This window comes from Cryptotermes secundus, unplaced genomic scaffold (genome assembly GCF_002891405.2).
Source record: "Cryptotermes secundus unplaced genomic scaffold, Csec_1.0 scaffold697, whole genome shotgun sequence".
Classification (NCBI taxonomy): domain Eukaryota; kingdom Metazoa; phylum Arthropoda; class Insecta; order Blattodea; family Kalotermitidae; genus Cryptotermes; species Cryptotermes secundus.
Window position 1 is genome coordinate 406,737 of NW_019724753.1, and position 16,758 is coordinate 423,494.

The 16,758-nt window shown below is 42.5% G+C and overlaps 1 protein-coding gene and 1 pseudogene across 2 annotated transcripts in view; both read right to left on the bottom strand.

Moving 5' to 3' along the window:
* The window catches only part of LOC111862937, a 478,990-nt gene that overhangs the window by 118,362 nt on the left and 343,870 nt on the right, over positions 1 to 16,758 (bottom strand). The gene's annotated exons all lie outside the window — the stretch shown is intronic.
* On the bottom strand, positions 15,928 to 16,046 carry LOC111862940 (annotated as a pseudogene).

A 16,758-nucleotide genomic window follows, 5' to 3' on the forward strand; every position in this document is an offset into this window, starting at 1 on the left:
CTCCACTTTCATCCGCCGCTTCCTTGTTGCTGTCTGGTTCAGGGTAGGGTGTGTGATTACTCTGCATTTGAATCTGCATGGGCGCCACTGGACTTGGGTGAAATCAATGAGTTTGGAACGGGGAAAACAAAGGTGGGGATATGAATAGGCGGACGTTTGGGGTTCCGACTGCTCAGAAGGTAGGACGAGATTCTGTCTCAGGGCGACTTCTGGGCCATGCTCACACAAGGAGAGAGAGAACACTGAAAACACGCACTTCACCAACACTGTTGCTCTTTTTAGTAGATGTGCACTACAATTACACAATACCAGGCTGTAGCACTTTGAATTTGTACACCGGATTCGGGCCAACACCGATTTAACGTCCGGGAGGTTACTCCTGTTACTCCCTTTTTGCTACTCACTCCTGTTACTCAATGTTTGTGACTGACCGCTCTGGAGAAGCAGAAGTCCTGACCGTTGCGGGAACGCCCGGTTTCCTCTCCTCTGAAATTTTGCTGATTGGATGAACCTAAAATTTCGGTGTTTGTCTCATTTGCATTCAGCCAATCCCTAACAAGATCCATGTTAATTTGGGCCTAAGTACAAGACGGTCCTTCTGACAGCTCTCAAATAAATGAAGGTACGCTAACGATCGCTAGGTACGACCCTCCGAAAATTATTGCGACTCCTATCTGTCAAGTCTCAAATTTTCAAAGACTAGCACCGTCGAAGTTAAGCATTGAAATTCCCAGAAAACACAGCGGGATACTTCCTGCTCCGTTCTGGGTTTTCAAGTGACCTGCAGCTTGCTTGTCTCTCAGAAAGACCAAATGTCGTCCTTGGCGTCTGCTGGTGCTGGGGTCAATTCTGTATCATCTTTTGTTAACAGTAGTACAGTTCGTTTACATGTAGTACATTGTAATTAAGAATGTAAATCAACAACATTGCTGAGGTTCCTGCATGGTGCGGTTACGACTGTGACCTCCCAGAATACAGACCTTTCATCCTGAGACATCTGCATACTGAGAAATTTCTAATCAACATGACTTCTGTTTTTATTACTTTAACAAGTATGTAACTCCACTGAGTCCAGCCATTCTTAAGAAGCCAAAAATTCCGCAGTCACACAAGAAATTCCTGGTGTTTTATAGAACTCGAAGGTTCATTGCCGTGTTCATAAGAGCCCACCACTCGTCCCTATAGCAAAGCAGGTGAATCCAGTCCAAAAACGTCACCTTATTTCTTTAAGAAGCATTTTAATATTATCTTGCTATCTGCGCCTAGGTAGTCCTAGTGGACTCTTCCTTTCAGGTTTCCGTACCAGAACACTGATTGCAGTTATCTCTCGTGTGCGCTGTATTCCCTGATCGTCTTTCCTCCTTGTATATCCACAAAATTATGACTTGACTTGTGACTATTTTAAAGTTATGTTCCTTGAACTGTGAAATTTGAGATTTTCACGACTGTGGCCTTATGGGAAATAAATACTGTATATTCTAGTAGGTGTTTACCAACGTTTCAGAGGAATCTAGTCTCTATTTTCATGGCAGAACATGGAGACAGAATTCGCTTCCAAAGGGTTCGTACTTACATACCAGACCACACTATGTTATTATACAGACCGTCTCTCCTCATGGGAGTATCTGAGTTCCGCAGTAAGAATCCAGAAGTGACATGCTATTTCTATATCATCTACTGTGAAGATGAAGCAGTATATTACTCCCAAACGTTAATACCTACCTACCAGAACGCGTGATGTCTTTCTTGGGGAGAGGTTATTTTAGGGCGCATTTAGTAATTAAAAGGTGAAAATGTAAACTTATCTCTGCAACAGGCCGTGGAAATACATAGGACTATCAGACGTCGAGGATTCCACATATTCTAAACAATCGGCTCAGAGACGGCGGTGAGGTTGTCAGTCTTACGCGTCGACCACCCTTTAATCCCCAGGAAGATTCCTGGTACTCATTTTTGTTACATGCCGAGTCGAGCCCAAGGCCATGGTGGGGCTAGAAGAATTATGTAAATTGGAAAATTCAGTGATTTTATCAGGAATTGAAGCCGCTACCTCCCATCTTGTAGCATAGGCCCTCAGCCAACTACGCTAACACGTGCTCCACGTCGAAAAGTATAATGATTTATAAATAATGATTTGGAGATAATTTTGAAAGAAGCAATTGTGGCCACTCTCGAAATTCACATGGAACAAAAGAGAAACAAAGAAACGAAACATGAAAACTTCAGTCCAGGATGGCCACTCTCGGAATTCACATGGAACGAAAGAGAAACAAGTAAACGAAACATGAAAACTTCAGTCCAAGATGGCCACTCTCGGAATTCACATGGAACGAAAGAGAAACAAAGAAACTAAACATGAAAACTTCAGTCCAAGATGGCCACTCTCAGAAACCACATGGAACGAAAGAGAAACAAAGAAACGAAACATGAAAACCTCAGTCCAGGATTGTCTACATATGTGCGAAGATAATTACATTCTCGCTACGGTAACCAGGTCGGTTACCCGACGTCATGACCTCAAAGACCACAATATAGAATTCCTGCATTTGCTTTTCAGATCTGTATATGGATTAATTAGTCTCTTTGTTCTCATTACGGCCAGTATATATAGTGGTCAATATTGATCAGGACTGTCGATTTTGTGCCAACGCCCCCGACAGGTAGTGGAAGGTTGCACATTCCTGCAGGTTGGAAGCTGCAAGTGATATGACAAGCTCTGCGTACAAGCACTCGACAATCGAACAACAGAGGGTCGAGAAGGGGGGAGGGGGGTAATCACTTTGTGAGTGATGGGTTGCAGAGAGCAAAGAAACCGCAAAATGTGCGCATAATAAGGTGGTTTGAGGGGAGCGCTACCTCGGTTTGTATAAAGAGAGATCCCTGCAATCCACGGCCTTTCGCAGCATGAAATCGCTGTTCACTGACAGCAGCAGAGTTCGATAAACAGGGGTGTGCGTTACAGTATAAACAGGGATGAACAGCTGAACTCAGACATCTAAAGCAAGTCGATTCCACATCAAGGTACACTAAAAACCAAGCTTGCGATCCACGATAAAGGCCAACTGGCCCATAGAGAGCAAAACGCCCTCTTACACTGTAACACAAGCAGACACCAATTCATATTTGCTCACTTTACAATAACCTTATAAGGCGTAAATCACACAGCCGCCCTATGATATCAGAAACTCCTTGTGTTGACTAATCACCACACACCGTCACACATGAAACAGATATCTGGTAAACCAAAAACGTCTGCAACTACGAAACTCGCCTAGAACACACAGGAGTCAACAACTTAATTATCAGCTCCCTTTATTTTTACTAATTTCTATCAAACAATTCTAACTACATTGCCTAATACAAATAGAAGGACACGTTAAGGAGCACAAATATATCCTGACATGAGTTCTGCTTGGAAAATCAGAATAAGTCCAACATACGCATGAAGAAGGCCACAAAATGTTGGAGAGAAGCGCGGATCTTGCAGATTGAACCGTACACCACATACAGGAAGTACAAGGAATCCGCCCACATGTCTCTGGTACATCATCCGATCAGTCAACCCAGCTTGGGCATTTGTCCCATCTGGACTCCAGTTGCCACAACAGAAGTCAGAAGACCACAAATACATCCAGTGCAGATTAAGCGGGAAAAATGTGTTTTTTACGTTGGTAATATACAGAGATTTATTCTCTCTTGTGATTCTGGTGCTAGGCCTCATATGTATGAAGATTTTAATATTTTGTCTTACTTCTTGGAGATGGTTTGTGTTGTGCTTGGATTGTACGCTGTATCTTGGGGCTGGTAGAGGTGTCCGGAGATAGGGACTAGTTCTAGCGATTGGGTCCAGCTGAGTACGTTTTACATGAAGACGGAGACAGAATCCAGTCTCCGAAATGTTATGTTTTGATATAAAAACAGGATGATGGATAATAAGCCGAAACATATAATTTATATATGAATGTAACATCATCAAAATCTTTTATATTTTATCTAAATTGGGGAAGCTACTTCAGTTTTACCTTCCACTTATATCCTTCATGAATTGGTTTTGTACTTATTGATGAAAATTAACATAAACTAAAAGTTCTGGGAAGAATTAATCTCCTACTTTTCTTTGATACAACGTGAACAGCATAGAAAACGAAGACCTATAACAAATATTCGTTGCCGCTGGAGCGTCTTTACTGAGCCTTTGCCTAACATTGATATGGGAATACACACAGAGACATACACAGACTAATGGGAACTATTTATGAATTATGAATCTGAGATGGGCTCAGGTGCTATGATATACATACTACGTTTCATAAAGATTTATTTTGGCATTCAAAAGTTGATGGGGGGCATTCACATACAGATAGACGGCATGGAGATCGCATAAGCCTATTTTCATTTTTTTTTAATAAGGAAGTAAATCCGTTTAAAGTGACACTTCAATGACGATGGATATGTATTCAAAGACCTCCTGATGCTGACCTCTGCAGATCGAAATATTTAGTGGGATACAGAGAATAAAACTGGGGGCACGTGGTAGCGTAGTTGGTTGAGGCACTATGCTACAAGCCGGAAGGTCACGGTTTCAAGTCCAATTGAGGTCATTGGATATTTTCAATTGACCTAATCCTTCCGGCAGCACTATGGCCCTGGGGTCGACTAAGTCTCTAACAGAAATGAGTACCAGGAATCTTCTTGGAATATTCTTGGGGGTAAAGGGGGATCGGCGCGTTGGGCTGACAACCTTGCCGCCATCTGTGAGCCGATTGTCTAGAAAATGTGGGAGCCTCAACATCTCACAAACCTATGGACCTTCATGGTCTGTTACAGGGATACCTTTACTTTCTTATTTTTACAGAGAATATTACTCAGTAAGCCTGACGATAATTTAACTGAAACCGGTTCAGTCACTTGGAATAGCAGTTCCTGATGCGTTACATCTGAGCGTGCTGCACACCTTTAGATAGATTTCTTATCATGTGTAACTTCAGGAACCTACTTAACGGCTGCAGTAGTGTCGCCCCCAACTCAAGAGTTCGTGAGTCAACAATACTGTTACTGTTCATTAGATAAAGTGATAGGCCACGGGCTGGAGGGCCGGAGTTTGTTTCTCGGCAAAGGCAAAGTGCCCAGACCGGTACTGGAGCCCAAAAACAACAAACAAATTCCGTAGTTTCATGCTGCAAGCGAACTATACCGACAGAGCAACCTCCGTTTGTCGGCGCAGTTAGTGCCCGTTTTAGCGGATAGAGGTTGTCGCGTGGTCAGCGCAACGAATCCCCACGGCCGTTAATTTCGGTTTTCTAGACCGGAGCCGCTATTTCTTTGAAATAGCTCCACAATTATCTTCACGAGGCTGAATGAACCCGTTCCAGACCCACTAGGTCTCAGAAAATCTGGTAGAGCCGGGAATCGAACCCGGACCTCTGGATCTGTAGCCAGGAACTCTGGCCACTAGACCACAGAAGGAATCCACACACCCCCTTACCCAATGGGTACCGCGGTTAAAGCGGCCGGGCAGTGAAGCTGACCATTCACCTTCAGTCGAGGTCAAGAATTGTGGAACTATACCACCATTCACCTATACTTCTTTATATCGTGGTGTTTAATTAATTAAGAACAGTGACAACGTTACCTTTATTTATTTTGTTATTACTCACTGTAGGAAATTAAGAAACAAAGTTGGTGTTTCTGCCAGTGGCATAAAGTTCATACCACATTATGTTAACATCAATAAATTGTTTCATAAGTTGATGAGGGAGATGTACTATACACAAGAGAGAATGCACCCTTTAGCGTAACAGTGTTAATCATTAATAAAAGTAGAATAATGACGTCGGGTAATACAGGGTGATTCTAAATTATTGTCGGGTTTTCCGTGGCCTATAATTTTCAAATCGGAAGTATCAAAATAAAACATCATGTTGAATATAAAAGTATTATTCAAAGAGTATTATAATCTGTAGAATCAAAGTTTGAGATACACTTTCATATTTCATAACCAGTTTTATTTTCCTTCCGGTTTGAAAATTACAGGATACGGAAACTCTAACAATAATTTGGAATCATCCTGTAGAATTACTCATTTACAAACCATTACGTGGTCACATAGCCGTGTACAAAATGAATTGACGAAAGATTTTTTAAAACTGCAAACTCAAAGAGTTCCGGACCATTTGGAGCAGAGAGGGTTACAATTCAGAGAGAATGGAGATAGTGAAATGTCAAGAGAAACAGAAACAAAAGAAAAGCACCAAACTCGAGAGAAAATGAAACTGCGGCCACTGATTGGATTTAGGCTAAAAAAATTGTAGGCGGTCCAGTCGTATTAACTCTTCTCAGTAGAATGTAGTAAATGTCGGACAGCACGTGCTTTCCGAGATATTTCCACGCAAATGGATACATGCTTCCATCCTAAAGGCGCCGTAATTTATATATGAAACATACGTTTGCCTAAAACAGACTCTACATTACAGATGGGGAACAGATACCCGTAAACCTTATTTAATTTCACGAATATTGAGATTTAAGAAGAATATTGTGACATGACGCACTAAAGCCGGAATAGTGACGTCAGAATAGACGTTCATTGTTAAGCAAAAACTCGGTAAACGCATTAACGCGGCAACGAATATAAAAGCAACAATCGAGTAACTTCCGTTGCTATGCAACGGCACTGTAAACAGGCCTTCCCAACAATAGAGAGGCTACGTTTCCTATTTGGTCGATTCAATATGATTATAAAGTGGAGTTCAGTGGAGAAGAATTAATCTCGTTTCGAGACGCCAGCCTGCCAGGAGAAGAGAAATTGAATTGAGTCGAGTCTTCGGAATTTTCAGTTGCAGAATAATGGCAAGAAAGGAATTAGGTTGTGCAACGAAGCCTTCATGCGTCATTTGAATTTACAGTAAGACTGTTATAAATCCGTTACCAGGATGCGACAAGAGAAGATTGAGAACTCTAGTGCGTGCATAACTGTGAACTGGAAAGTATGTAGATCAGCGATAGCGCTGTATTGCCTGTGGTCCCGAGTTCTGTGAGTAAGGTGTCAATAAATTTAATCATCGAACCCAAACCCGTCTATAAGTCAAGCACGAATCTTAAATCGGAACAGTATTACGAGATCTTCTGAAATGAGATGTCATACAGTTTTATAGAAGTTGTCCGACGTTTCGGTGAAACATAATGCCTCCTGTTTCAGTGTCTAAAACTAACCCAAACAAGTAGGAAAATCACTCTACTAACTGCTTGATTTTTGATGGTTACTTTTTGACTTAGTCGATTCTAAAGACAGGAGCAATACATTCATCCGAAACGTCAGTAAACTTGTACAAGTTTACATGGCATCAAATATGAGAGTACTATTCAAATAGCGGTTTAACTTCCCGTAAGGTCTGTCTTTAGCTGTCAAATCGTTAGCTCCCTAGCACGTAGGGTTACATATCCCTGTCACCCTTCTACCGCAGCCTTCACGAGGAATGATATTCAGTATTCCACAAGAGAACTGAGCAAGTATGGCGATAATTACGAGCTCCAGTAACTTCAATGTGGTGTGTTACTGCATGACCCGTTCAGCAACAAGTTCACGTTGCTTAGGTGTTATCATGACGACAGGTGAGGCAGCTTCGCTTGTGGTTATGCTTTACGGTTTATGAATCGCAGAGAAGGGGGTTGGTCGTGCCTGTAGCTTAACCACAGCACGGATAAGTTTCAGTGGTCACCTGCCATTAAACCCACCCCGTTTCTCTCACCTCAACTCCCTTCTCTTGCCTGGGGTAAGACATCTCAACCACCTATTCATAATTTAACATAACGCTCTGAATTTACACTCGAGAGGTGCTCGGTTTGAATGTCGCCAGGGCCACCTGCTGATGTGACAGGTTTTTATATGGTTTTCCTCATTCCCTCCAAGCTCTCAGTAACTAGACCATATAACGTCGAATGTGGGAAGAGAGACGAATAGTGATTATGAACATCAACATAATATCCTTCAATATGCTGGAGGCATGAGGAAAACTCAGAATTTCTGATCAGAGTAGGCGGTGTCCCGGCCGAGATTCGAACCAAACGCCTTCCGACTACAAATATGAAGAGTTGCCACTGATCTAATCCCTCCGGCGCTTGTGGTGTTATATAAATAAAAAGTTAAAATATAAAGCTACACCTGTAACAGACCGTGCAGGGTCATAGGGATGTGAGATGTCGAGGATCCCACATTTTCTAGAAACTGGCTCACAGATGGCGGTGAGGTTGTCAGCCTTACTCGGTGGTCGCCCATTACCCCCCAAGAAGCTTCCTGGTACTCATTTCTGTTAGAGGTTGAGTCGACCCCAGGGCCATAGTACGGCTGGAAGGATTAGGTCAATAGGGAAAATGCAATGACCTCATTCTGTATCGAACCCGTTACCTTCCGGCTTGTAACATGGTGCACTAACTACGCTACCGCTGGCCATGTTATATAAATAATATAGTTTAATTTAATAAAATTTTATTTAAACAAGAGTTCTTTCTTATTTTCTTCTCCGGCTATGTAAGTTGACGGCCAATCTTCATTGATTTAGTATAAATGATGCAAGTATGGTGCCAGATAGGCCACCCTTGTGTAATGGAAAGATAAAAGCGATAAAAAATTGTTTTATATATAAACCGTTTCTAATTTTACAGTTTAATTTCAAAGCCTACGCGAGAAATAAATATTCCACGCCTCTGAAGGACTCCCCAAAGCCCACGAAACAAAAACTTTGCCTGTTCCTTGAGCTGTAGACAAAAAAAGCGGGAAACAGTATTTCTGTTTAGCGCGCAACAATCCCATCATAAGGAAGACAAAGCAGCAACGATTCCCCGTGCTTTTTATTCTCTTCCATAAGATGGCATTAAAATCGCACTTGCGTAATGCCTACAAGGTTTCTCGTCAGTAACAATGAGGCGGTGATTTTGTAACACAAGAGGAAGGATAATGAGTCCTTATTTCTTTCCATTCTTCAATCTGCTCTTCCTTTTCCAAGAATGGAAATATAAAGCGAGGAAAAAACTGAAATCGTGTACATTCAAGTTGCTCTATCAGCAGACACAAATATCTGTTCGACCGAGTGGGATAGCGTAGCCGTAACACCATATACTTCCGCCCGGTTCGAACCTCCCCCAGGACACCGGCAACATTTACTGATGTCTTCGTGGTTCCTGAGCCCTTCCAGGAATATGCTGCGTTAGTACTTCGAGTAGGCCACAACCGCTTCCTTTCAGATCTTTCTAAATTCACCATTCATCATTCATTCTACTGCTCGCTGTTATATCCGAGGGAGAGTCAGTAAATACGTCACAAATGGAAATAAAACGGCTGTAAATGACGTAATAGGTTTTCTATGTGTATCACTAGGTAGCAGCAGAATCTAGCTTGATGACAATCTAGGTAGTAGACGCGTATGAGCATGTTCAGATGCTGGTTTCAGTAGTCAAAATGGTGACAGTGCTTCAGTATATGTTGCCGAAGAACACCGTTTCGTTGTGTTTATTTTTGTGAGCAAAAGATATTCGTAAAGAAATGTTTCCCAGTTAGAGACAAGAACAAGGCTTCTATGCTGCGGGTTTCGACGCACTGGTAAAACGATGAGACAAGTGTATCAATGCTGATGGAGGAGTCGAGAAGAGAATATTTTCCTGGGTTCGAGTATCCATGTTTTATGCCTATCTGTGACCTATTTACTTACTCTCCCTCGTGTTACAGTCAGCATAGTAAAATAACCCACAAAACGCTATCTATCTCTATACCCAGAGTCGGCACATCCTTGATTATCACCACATCACCATTTCAGTGTATCGTGTCTATTCTGGCAGTACTGACAATATTTCAACTTGGTTATGCGAAGTATAGGGCGTTACAGAAAGGAGATGAATTACATTTTAATATATGTGCGTGTTAGCCGTAGAAGAGTGCGTTGAACACAGCGTGTCGATCGATAACACGTTCGATCGGTAAGTTGCATGGGAGAGAGAGCAAGGACGTTAATGTTACAAAATGTTGTATAACAAATGGTAACATATCGTTGAAATTTCAACGGGTACATCCTTATTAAACAAGATAACTAATAAAGAAACAATTTTAAACTTATAAACAGAAAGATTTTTGGTTAAATGAATTTCCTCTTTGTTATTTCCATGCTAATATTGCTGATCCACAGGAGCACATTGCACAAAAAGTGTTTTCTGTATAACTTTGGTGCTACTGGAACAAAGAATGTTAAGCTCAGGGATTACAACTGTGTGTTCTAGAGAGACCGCAAGCAGGCGGCCCGTGCTCCTAGTCTGTTTACACTCGACCATAATACCACTACTACAATATTAACCAACATCCTTCTTTATTACAATGACGGCAGAGTTGGAGGGGGGCGCCTCCGTCGACCGTCCTAACCTCAACAATACCTACTGCTCCATCTATACTAAAGCCACAGGAAGAAGTCCCATAGATGACGGGGATGTGATGCAACTAGACTTCCCCCTCTCTGCCTAATGTTTTACGCCTCGGTAGCCCACTCTGGCCTATGTTAGCTGGTCTAAAATGCTTATAACTGCATTAAAGACACAAGAAGTCCGATGGATGGCGGGGATATGATGGAACTAGAGAATTGCCCCTAGCTCCCCACTGTCCTACTTCTCGGTAGCCCACTCTGACCTATGTCAACCGGTCTAAAATGCTTGTAACTGTGTTAAAGCCATGAGAAATTACATAGATGGTGGGGATGTGACAACACCAGAGACTTCCCCCTATATTCCTACTGTTTTACTCCTCGGTAGCCCACTCTGTCCTACGACAACAGGTCTAAAATATTTGTAACTGTACAAAAGCCATGAGAAGTCCCATGGATGGTGAGAATGTGACGGAACTAGAGGCATCCCCTACTCTTCCTACTGTTTTACCCCTCGGTAGCCCACTCTTACCTACGACAACAGGTCTAAAATATTTGTAACTGTACAAAAGCCATGAGAAGTCCCATGGATGGTGAGAATGTGACGGAACTAGAGGCATCCCCTACTCTTCCTACTGTTTTACCCCTCAGTAGCCCACTCTGACCAACGACAACAGGTCTAAAATATTTGTAACTGTACAAAAGCCATGATAAGTCCCATGGATGGTGGGAATGTGACGAAACTAGAGGCATCCCCCACTCTGCCTACTGTTTCACTCCTCGGTAGGCCACAGCGATGTATGTTAACAAGCTGACGTTCTTGTCACTTCAGTGAATCCACAGATAAAGCACCATATATGATCAGAATGACGACACAAAGGGCTTCCCACTGTCTGCCTGCTGCTGCGTTCTTCTCCAGCCCCGTCTGGCCTATGTTAACCAGATAATACCATTATTAATACAATTACTCCACGGAAGTAAGACCCACGGGTGGCTGGGATGACGGCGAACGAGGACTCCCATTTTACCTATTGTTGAATTCTTCCCTTGCCCCTTTGGCCTATGTCAACAAGCCCACCTCTCAGTACATTAACGCCATGGAACAGCCCTGCGTATGGTTGGGATGACGAAGCTCGAGGATGCCCCCATTCTGCCTACACTTTTGTTCTTCTACAGCATATTCTAGCAAAGACAACCAACTTAATTGCTTGCCAGTATATTCAAGCCACGGAAAGAAGCCCCATGGATAGTGGGAGAGGCTTTCTCATCCTGTCTGTTGTATTCTCCTCCAAATCCCTTTGCTTCTGACAAGAAGCCCAAGATGCTTGTGGTTCGAGGGCTATCACGCGATAATACTACTAACATCTATAAGAACCCACTAGTCAGACGCCTAGAAGGGAGTGGAGGGAGGGTCGCTAAAGCGGAAAGGGTAACACCTCGAGAGGGAAGTGTAGGTGACGAATCCGTGGGACTTCATTCCGTGGCATATGTATAGCAGAATATATTCATCGCCTCTTCCCCTGCTTCCACAATAAAGCTAGCAAACTTGTCTTCATTACAGAGTCATCGAACCAAAGTAAAGCTCTTCATTGAGAGAGTTCAGTGTGGGTAGCACCGAGACCATGCTACCCTTCCCGCTTAAGTAACCTGCCCTTGAATGTCAGAGAGATACTTTAACAGATAAAACTTTAGACTTGGCTAAATTAAAGGTGAAATTTCCTGTTGTTTCCTCAAGCGAAAATTACAATATAGACAGAAACTCTTTGCGCAAGTTCTTAAGGCTGACTTTAAAGCTTGTGAGATGGTGAAAATGGGGCATTAATACTGCAAGAATAAACAGGACCACGAATTGGAACTATCTCCAAGGACATAAAATATACTAACGGGGTCCATATATATTCCTTCTCTTTTCCTGTGTTCATTTCTTTCGTTTCTTCTTTTTTCTTTTCCATTCGTTTTCTCGCTTCCCCCCCCCCCCCCCACCTAATACATTATCCCATGATGGAGTGTGACTATAGAAGGGATTCGGATTGGTGAATGGATTTATTTTCCACATGACTCGGAACTACGAGTAATTACAGCGCTATCTCTAATCTCCACGTTTTACAAATCACTAGAGTTCACGCTAAGTATTCTCCAGCCTGCAGTGTCTTCCCTGGCAACGGCTTCTAATAGTGGAGATTCTTCAGCTTGCCATGCTCAGGTTCTATCTTCACAGCCTTTCGTACAGAACTGCCTCTCAACCGACTTTGTCCCTTGCTAATAACATTTCGGCATGTACCACGAAGACACACTAACAATCTTCGATTGTCGCATGCGTATTCGTTATAGCAGGAACGTGTTTACCGAGCCGTTGCCTAGAAAAGACTGGGGTACATTTGCTTAACTTTCGGTCGCTGCATAGCAACGGCTCTACACGCCACATTATATTCCTGTTAACATCACACTACTTCCAGCAGGTGGAATTGCTGTCTCGGACGACTTGGTTCGACAAACGTGTACTATCCTCAGGTTTCTGGTTGAGCCAAAATATGTCGTCTTTGATAGACAGGAATATCAAAAACAAAACTCCGTAGCTTGCAGTCCGCAAGCGAAATATACTGACGGAGCGACCGCCGCTTGTCGGTGAAGTTAGTATCAACTTTTGCGGATAGAGAGTGCCGCGTGGTAAGCGCAACGGATCCCCACTGCCGTTAATTTCGGTTTTCTAGACCGGAACTGCTATTTCCTTGAAACAGCTCCTTAATTACCCTCACGAGGCAGAGTGAACCCCCTTCCATACCCACTACTTCTCAGAAAATCTGGTAGCGTAGGGAATCAAACCCGGGACCTATGAATCTGTAGGCAGGAACTCTGACCACTAGACCACAGAGGCGGTCAGCAGATATTATCTACAAGAATTTATATAACAGAATGTAATGTAGGACAAATCTAGAGCGTTACCGCTATCCTAGCCTGCTCTTTTCTATGGCATAATGGCCGTCCGGGCAGTCACGTTAATTGTAGAGTTCTTATTATTATATTTACGTCACAGCCGCAGTGAATAGCCCACAATCACTGCGATGAATCAATAGGGGGAACCTCAATGTAATGAATAGGAGATGTGAAGTAGTTGAATTAATAAGTGAAGGATTGTATGAGACACATTATAAAGTTCTTCAATGTAATTGGCGGCTGCACCAGGCTACAGTACGTGTGACTGTTATACATCTCATCAAGCGAGTTATAGCGAAAAGCTTTATAAGCAAAATGATTCCATAAAATCTTTGGCTTTCTTGTTTATGGTGCCCTGTAATTCAGCAGGTTGTAGACGAGTTCTCACAGCAACCATAAAACCACAACCGTAAATTTCAGCATTACAAAAACTTCAGATCTTCTTTAATAAATTACATTTATGTAAAATCAGATAATTTAGAAACGAGACAAATATGACTAATAATAAAAATATGTGTGTCAAATTTGTCTTTGTGCTTTATCAGATAAGCAGTATGCTATGCAGATATATGGGGGGGGGTGGAAGTGTTGCTGTATCTTTCTTGATTTTGGCACTGGATGGAGGTGAGTAGCCAGCTTCACGCCCCTGCCGCTTTGTCCTCCTCCAACACAGAAAGAGCCATTGTACCAGTTGTCTACGAGGCTGTTCGGATCCCAGACTCAGATAACAATAATTTAAAACTTTCTGTACGACATTGCTTGCTACCTGTTTCATGCTAGCTTCTTACTTGGCTTATACTTCGACCCTGAAGATAGAGGCGATATTGTCTTCCGAAACATGGGTTGACTTTCAAACGACTACACGGCTTTACAGCTGGTTGAGGCACTATTCTACAAGCCGCTAGGTCGCGGGTTCGAGTCCCGATGGGGTAATTGGATTTTTCAATTGACCTAATCCTTCCAGCCGCACTATAGTCCTGGGATCGACTCAGCCTCTAACAGAAATGAGTACCAGGAATATTCCTGGGGGCAAAGAGCGACCGGCGCCTAAGGCTGACAACCTCACCGCCCTCTGCGAGCCAACTGTCTAGAAAATGTGGGCGCCTCGACGTCACACAACCCTATGGGCCTCCACAGTTCGTTACAGGGATATCTTTACCTATTTTTAACCGAACTAAACATGATCATAGCACAGCAGCTCACCAGTTCCACCTGCTGTTCGATTTAGTAACCACTTACGAATGGTTGTAGTTCGGTCGCTGTGCTTACTGCCTGCTTCATGCTTTTTCTTTCTAGCCTTAGCCTTCGACCCTGAAGATGGAGAAGACATGTTCCTCCTAAACGTAGTACACGTCATGGAATCACAGAAGTAGAAAATCTTCACACTCACCGCTGTGAGAATCTCAAGTCAAACACAGGCACAAAATAGGTCTCCATAACAGGGGAACAAACTTAACGAAAAACTAAATATGAACAGAAGACCAGAGTTTTATACAAATATTTTTCGTTCAAAGCAAGGTAGTTGGGGCCAAAAAAGAATTGTTCTAGAAATCAATAACTTAAAACGTGAACTCATGGAAAACTGTCAAGGGCCTAAAGTTTAACATTACCTTCATGGCCACTAGCGAACATCGGAAGCTGAGTGTCCCCATACCACAGATTTACCTACAGTGGTAACAGATGTGAAGACAAGCTACAGCTGACCGTAACATGTGTCCCTCGTTTGCTGCAATTAAACAGATTCATCGCTTCGTAATTGGAACACGCGTCAATACAGATAATTCTGCATTAGTGTGGAAATCGGAGAAGTAACACGTTTGTAATTAATGACACAGCGAGATAATTCCTTTTCAAGAGAACAGATTAAATTCATGAGAATGCTTGCTTCCACCCACTTCAGAATAACTTGCTCTCCACGTCTCTCGCCTATAAACGTAAAGATTATAATACACCGTCACGTGATCGAGTGGCTACAGAAGAAGTCTGGGCTAGTAATCAGACACTTTAACACATAACTCGTGTCTCCTCTTCACATATCACTATCATACATAGACTAGTGTTCTCAGTCACGGTCTTTACTAGCGCCTTCTAACAGTATACATTCCTCTGCTTCGGGCTCATGTCCTCACATGCTGGCAGTCATCTCACACCAACTTCCCTCTCAGGAATCTCTCGTAATGGCAGCTGATCCTCGTTATATAGCATCGGTACGGACCGCAAAGAAAACACAGCTTCCAACATTTACTCCATTGTTCTTACACAGCCGTTTCTCTGGCTCTACATTTCTTGCTTTGGAAGATATGCCACAATATAAAATTATTAGTTGTACACTCAGAGAAATACACACTATCTATTTATCTATAGATCTACAGCCTTTGTTGAACCCTGGCGGCTTTTTCAGTTTATCCACCTTTGAAACAGACGGTACGACTCCTTCGACGGGTCATGAGCCCGTCGCAAGGCCGCTACATGCACAAAGGACAACACAAACAGAATAAATGCACACAGATATCCATGTCTCAAGTGGGATTCGAATCCACGATCCCAGTGTTAAGCGGTCTAAGACAGTTCGTACCTTAAGATCAACAAAAAGTGCCAACAACACGCGCTGTTCCCAAGCGGTCACCCATTCAAGTACTAACCAGGCCCAATGTTACTGAATTTCGGTAATCGAATGAGAACCGTTGTTTTCAACAGGGCATGGGCGTTGGCAAAGAAAAGGCGCTAGCGGACGATATTCTTATGATGAAATGAAGCGTAACAAGCGAAACTGTGAACAAATTAATCGAAAATAATTCCCACAGTGCTCTGCACCAAGCGATTTCTGAAAATATTAATACTGTGTAACAACTGTTGACAGAAGTTAATCGATTTATCATTTTAATCACTTAATTTATAAATAGGTATCATTTATAAGCTGAATTTCCAATTTAAATTCCAATGTATGCATTACGATAAATTATAAACAATAAAAAGTTGACACATGCGCACAGATGACCGAGGGCCTGCAGTTACTAAGTAAGAATATAAAAGGCCACAAAAATTCTCATTTTTTATAGTCGATGTCCGATTCGACAACGAGCAAGTTCCGAACACAAGACAGAAGCATTACCGTCTTGGTCAATTTCTCTGTGACACCATTTAATTTGGTAGATTGGTGCTGACGTTTCGGAGAAACATGCTGCCTCCTTCTTCACGACAGACACGATGATCAAAAACTAACTGGACAGGTAGTATAAGAACAAGATCGTGGTCTAATTTAAAGTATTATGAAGGCGTTTGAGTTGAGGGACTGAGGAAAACCATTAAAAGATATTAGCATGACATACTTTCAACCGAAATTTAAACCCGTAACGTCCGGAAGAGGAATAAGGGCTACGGACTACCTCATGTTTGAATTCCTGTTCTCACACACCCTCAGTGT